Below are 6,896 nucleotides of genomic sequence, written 5' to 3' on the forward strand. Positions count from 1 at the left end.
CTTCAGGTAAGTCCACTATCTAACTCTATTAAGTTCCTATTTGGAGATTCTTATTACATGATGTGATTGGGTCACAAGTTGAAGTTTTAAGAATCAAAGAAAAGAGAGGAAGCTTAAAGAAGAGTAAGCTGATTCTGATCGCGAAGATGGATTTCGGTCGCCTGGTTCGGTGATCAAAATTTTGAGCTGTTGCTTAAGAGTTGTGATAGATTGCTTAGGAATAGATAACAACATAGTTTTTCATATGCATTTGCATTGTAAGGATAAGTTTTTCCGCAAGTTTTAAAATAAAAGAAAAAAAATTTGATTTTATTTATTTTAAGTATCCATACAGTGACATTTGTGAAAAAATTGTTGTTTATATGATTCCATTGATAGCAACATTGGAAAATGGATTTGATTCTTTCGTTTGTGGTAGTGTCATAATTTATCAAATAAGGAAAGATTCTCATCAACCAAGTTTCAGTTGGATAAGAACTTGGAATTATGCAAGTTGTATTGTATGGTGAATGAGAATTTTCATCTTTGGAAAATTAAGACTAGTTCCTTGTTCACATGTATATGTGAGTCAAGTGAAGGACTAAGGGATCGAGTACACATTCTTGTGCACTGGTCAAGTCTACCACAAAAGATCGATAAGACTATTCGTCATGATTTACTAAAGCTTAGTAAATATGGTTATACTTACAAGTTTAAGTATAATTCTGTAACATTGGAAAAGTTTCAGTGTATGGTAGAACGAATGAGAAGAATCAAATTAGGCATAAAGATAAAAAGTTTCTCAAATCTGAAAAGATGGGAGAGTACTTTAGTATCATGTTTATGATCATCTTAATGATTATGAAACCATATCACAATTGATTCTCTAAGGACATCTTAGTGCATTTGTTTGACTAAGAAGAGGAATCGTGAATTGTTGAATTGGTTAAATCTAAAGATGAATCATACTTCGTTCCAAAATTGAGTCTTAGAGTAATGCTCCAAGATTGTAACTTGAGTGACATAACCTTGAGAAGGTTTATAACACTTGTCAAATGTAAGAGTAAAATGTGTCCTACTCTTGTACATTTGAAATTGGTAAGTTGTGATGTTTTGGATAAAACAGAGACCAACTTAGGCCAATTGTGTGAAGTGTTTGTCTTGATAAGAATCTGCACTATCTCTTGAATATTTGTTTGTCAAGGATTGGGTCTTGGCAAGAGAGTCTTATATGTCAAGAGGACAGTGGGAGTCTAAAAGATCTTGAAAGAGTCTAATCAAGAATAAAACATGTAGTTTATCACTAGCACACGACTTGAGGTTTATAACCTATCGTGTTGGCATATTCCTATTTCTGTGCTCATTCTAGTTAAAGTTGGCTTTGCATATGAGTTCTGAGAGTTCTCAATTGGTTGCATAACAACTTGGAAGCAATGGCGGGCCCTTGTGCTTCTAGGTGGCAAGAATTTAAGATTGCACAAGTTCAATCCATATGAGTTTGGATCTGTCACTAACCTTGTCTTGTGACTATGGTTTTGACAAATTCACATGGATAGGAACACATACACCATAAAATTTAAGTGTCATAAGGTTTCTCTCTGATTCATGAAAATGATGGTGAGGAAACGCTTTCACTAAGAGGTTTTAAGTAGATAACAATTATGATATTTTTATTCTCAAAGTCGTTAGTGCAGCGTGTGTGGTTAACCGGCACACTAACATGGACTTGTGAGAAGTGGCAAAGGTCTAAACAATTGAGACTATGATTACGGCATCCCTTTTCATAGTTCTGAAATTGTTTAGACACACATTTGTGCTATCTAAGGAGAGGTGTATGATTTTGATAAAGTTTTATCAAAGCATCTCGTATCAGGAATCTGAACTTTGGAAAGAAAGTCAATAAAGTATTGATTTATAGAAGTCCAGTTGATTTCTGAGTACATGTCAAAGCTAGTGGGAGCATAAGTGTTATGCTAATAATCATCATGCAAGTGGGAGTATGATAATTATAATAAGTGTTGCAAGTTGGCAATGTTAATTATAGAAAAACAAAAGTTCAATTGGGAAAAGTTGTTTTGCTATAATTAAGGGAGAGGAAATTATACTTCATTTCAATTCTAAAAGCTTAGATTGAGGTTTTAATCATCTTTAGTCAAGGATATATGGGTCCTTTAGTCAAGGATATATATGAATTTTATGTTGGAAATGTCTCAACATAAGAAAATTCTATATATTGGTCCTTTATTTGCGTTCTAAAATTTGATTATGATTACGGCATCCCTTTTCATAATCTGAATTATGAGAACTTGGCAAATAGAAATAGAAATATTATAGCAAAAAGACTGGTCTAGTATCATGTCTTTATGTGAGACATCATGAATCGTATCCTATATGCTTCGGATATAGGATCGATTGCATGTGCTATAATATTCATCCTTTCTAAATTTTCCAAATGCTCAGGGCATTAAGAGGGGAAAAGTCTAGAATTGGATATGACTAAAATGATTAAGTAATTTTCAAGGACAATCTAAGGTTTCCCAAAGATTGGTTGCTCAGGGATAGTTGGAAGTATGGTGTAAATTTTTGGAGAGGACCATATTGACATATTCTGAAAAGAGGCAACTCTTGTTCAGAAGTGATAGTCAAAATGAGAATATGGAAATATTCCCATAGGTGGAAGTTATTCATTAAATCTGTGTAAGATTAGGAAACTTAATGTAAGAAGGATGTTCAAAGCAATGTACTTTGCATTTGAGACTTCGTTTCCATGGAATGATCTCCATTGGAATACTCTGTAACGACTGTTGACACGTCTTTGTGACTTTGTGCATAATCATTACAAGAGGATCAGTGCATATAAGTTTAAAATCTAACAAGATTTCGGTAAATGGCAGGAATTTGGAATTCTTGCATTTGCGGTAAGGATTTGGGATTGTGAAATGAGAATCATTGGAATTATGTTCAATCGATCTATTTCACAAAGTAAAAGATCATAGACAAACTTAGTGTGCATACTTGGTGTATGACATAACTAATGTTTGGAAAAACATAGTGTGCATATTTGGTGTATGGCATGACTAGTGTTTAGAAAACATAGTGTACATGCTTGGAGCATGGGACAACTATTGTTTTGATCCAATTATAAAGTTGATAATTTGAAACAGTATGCAATGAATAATGTGTAATCAATATGGTGATAAATAAAAGGTGTTCTATTTATATTCATAAGTTCTGAGACCATACTGGATTCGATTATTCTTGTGTTTCACTTTGCATGTTTTGACTTCCAGAATAACTAGGTCGTTCTTCCTGAATGACTAAGTTATTCAAACCATCCGCAGTCGATAATACGTTGGAAGTAGGTATTAAGGCAAGACTGTCATGAAGCTGGTTTGTAGATGTCCAAGGTAGTGGACATAACAAGAGTTGCTACAACATTCATGAGTGCTCGTAAGTTCTGAGTATTGGATTAAACCCACGTTCATTTGACTCACTTCATGGATTTTATCACGAGTGATCATGAGACGATAATATCTTATATTCTTCAAACCTAGAGATATGATTTGTTGCCTATGAGTTGGTTATACATTGATCGTACGAAAACGCATTGGTAACTCGATGTTATAAAATGTGCCTTTGTGTATGATTCAACAAGTAGTAGAACAAGCATATGAGTCGAAGTTTATCCATTCCTTTTACCCTTAAAGGGATAAAAGCGGTATCTGTGGGCCCCTCGATGATTTAGTGATGACACCCCGAAGTGCTTGGCCAAGCCTGGACTGATTTGATTTGTTCAATTAGTCGGTCGTCATAAATCGGAAATCGGGAAACAAAAAATGGACAGAGAGAATGATTATAATCCATGTCTCAGTCCATATGATATCTAGAATGGAGGAATATATGATCCCTTATCTAATGGACGAGTCATTGATTTGTTCAGAGTTCGACAACGGCTTTTAAGAGCTACGATTGCTAGTCAGGTGTTGGAGTCATACGCAATAATAGATTTAGACTTATCCAAGTGGGAGACTATTGGATTAGTGTCTAAGCCCATAACAATAATTGGTATGTACTTGACCCGATTTGGCATGGTCCATTTGGGTTGCATGGCATCGGAACAATTTGGATAGACTTTTGTGAGAAAAGGATATTTATGATTTGTTAATATATTATAAGTTCTAATATATTAATATGAAATCATATTATTTAATTAGTATTGATCAAGAATTAATTTGGAATTAATTTTGTGATCAAAAGGAGACTAATTAAATATATGGGGATTGATTGTGTAAATCATTCATTCTTATATATGTGGGCTTATGATCCATAGTTCTTCATGTTGGGCAGAGTAACCCATGGATACTCCATGGAGGTTTTAATCCATGGAGCATGAAGAATATGGAAAGACATGAGTTACATGGTGTAACCCTAATAGCCACAATATATAAGGACCCCATGGCTCAAGAAATTGGCACTAAGGTGTGTACACATGAGGGCTAGTCGATTTAAGCATAAGAACTTCTCACTCATGTTATTCTAAGTTGTTGGTGGTGTTGTGTGAACCATTTGAGGTGTCACACTTGAGGCACTAGGCTCTTAAGCTCCATGGAATCAAGCTACTACATCAAAATGTATGTCATTCTACTAGATTCTTGTAGTATAGTTACTTCTTATTATGCTAGTTAGGATGAAACCTTGGAATATCAAATATTTGCATGTATAATAGAGAAAACATTTATCCAAGGTTTATAGGGTTGCATGTACATCATAGGAGTGTTAGAATGCTCAAAACCCTTCACTTCCAGCAGAGCTCAGCCAGATCCACAACACTTTCCACGTTTCTCAACTGCGGAAGTGCTTAGTGGATGACTCAGTGGTTGTGCCTCTAGAGGACATTCAAGTTGATGACAGCCTGAATTACATCGAGAGACCAGTAACTATTCTTGATAAGAAGACGAAGGAGCTGAAGAACAAGAGGGTTGAGCTGGTGAAGGTGCAGTGGCAACACCGCAGGGGTTCAGAGTGGACTTGGGAGCCTGAGGAGGAGATGAGGGAGCACTACCCGGAGTTATTTTCCGATGCGGCAGACTGCGAGGACGAAGTCTAAGACAAGTGGGGGAGAATTGTAATGCCTGATTTCTGGTACGCATTTATTTATAATATATTCATTTTAGTAGAGCTACTCGACGAGTTGGGAACCCCATACTCGTCGAGTAGAAACGAGATTTGGACGCGAGGTTTCAAGCTATCTACTCGACGAGTTGAGAGCCCTCGACTCGGCGAGTAGGTCTGCCAGAGTGAAACCCTAATTTCAGGTTTTTGCACCCTATTTAGGCATCCTAATCCCCACCTTTTGGCCTCATTTCCAGCCGCCAAGTCCCAAAACCTAATCCAGAAAACCCTAGAGCATTGTGTGAGTGTGTGAGCCATTTTTGAGTGATCTGGTGTGATTTGAATCTGTGAGCTTGGGATGACTGCATGACACACACCACAGCTTTCAGAATGGGATGTTTAGACTCTGATATTTTGAGACATGATTTTGATACAATATTTTATTATGATGATTGAGACACATAACTTATGATTTTATTGTGATGTTTGATGAATTATGATTCTCTTAAACGATTTTTAAAACGAAATTTTTGGACCGTATTTTTGGGATGTTTCACTTTCCAGTGATGATTTTGTTATTGTGTGCAAGGTATCCCTTTTTTGATATGTGTAACTCTCATTTCGGGTATCTTTTTCCTTTCATAATTTTAGGGTTTTAGACTGGAACTCGACAAGTTGGGGAGTTCCAACTCGTCGAGTAGAGATCTTTGTGGGACGCGAGATTTAGGACATACTCAACGAGTTGGAAGGCCCAACTCGACGAGTAGGCGCTGTAAAGGAAAACCCTAAATTTTAGGGTTTGTACCTTATATAATCTCCTTAAAACCTTGAGGCTGACCTTTCATCAGCCTCCAAACCCTAAGAACGTCAGTGCTAAACCCTAATCCCCATTTTCACTCATATTGTGACGTAGAGTCACTTTTGGATCTTAAGAAGAAGAAGATAGTAAGAAGAAGGAGGAGATTCAGTAAACAAAGCCTTCACTCTTGAGCTTGACCATCTTGTGGACTATTGTAAGCATTCAAGATTCGATTTTTACATTAGAATATGACTAGATCTTGAGTTTACTCTTCATTTCCCATCATTCTTGTTGATTTCATGCATGGGGTTCATAAAGTTTGCAACTTTATGAATATCCAGGGCAAAATGGTCCCATGGTGGGCTAGATTTAGCTTTTGGTAAAGCATGGATTCCATGCGTGGATCTTAGAGTATATTTTCCTTTTTTTAGCCATTTTGACTTCAGGACATGCATTGGACATGCATGTCTATAAAGCCTCCATATTTGGAACGTTTTGAGGATTAGAACCTCTTCTGGAAAGGAGGGATTCCAAATCCCTAGAGTCTTGAACCATATGGCTAAGCTTTTGAGATTTCCATCCTTTGTTAAGGGCTTTATAGCATTCAGAGTGGTTCTAGAGGATAAAGTTGGAAACTTTATCCTTCTAGACACCTTTAGGTTTCAGATCTAAGCCCTAGAGTCCCTGCAATCGACGTATCATCGGAATAAGCAAACAGGGGGGACTCGACGAGTTGCTCTGGCAACTCGACGAGTTGGGTCAGGTTTCCCCGTCTACTGGATATCGAGTGAACTCGTCGAGTTGATAAGACAACTCGGCGAGTTGGCTAGGGTTTGTCCCGGTTTTCTGGACTCTGAAGGAACTCGACGAGTTGCTAGATGCACTCGACGAGTTGGGGTCAACATGGACTATTGACCTTGACTGTTGACTGAGACTTTGACCAGGGTTGACCCAGTTTGACTTTGAGGGTATTTATGGTATTTCGGGATTTTGACAAGTTAATCAC

This window comes from Lactuca virosa, chromosome 8, assembly GCF_052849685.1.
Source record: "Lactuca virosa cultivar CGN04683 chromosome 8, Lactuca_virosa_CGN04683_v6, whole genome shotgun sequence".
Classification (NCBI taxonomy): domain Eukaryota; kingdom Viridiplantae; phylum Streptophyta; class Magnoliopsida; order Asterales; family Asteraceae; genus Lactuca; species Lactuca virosa.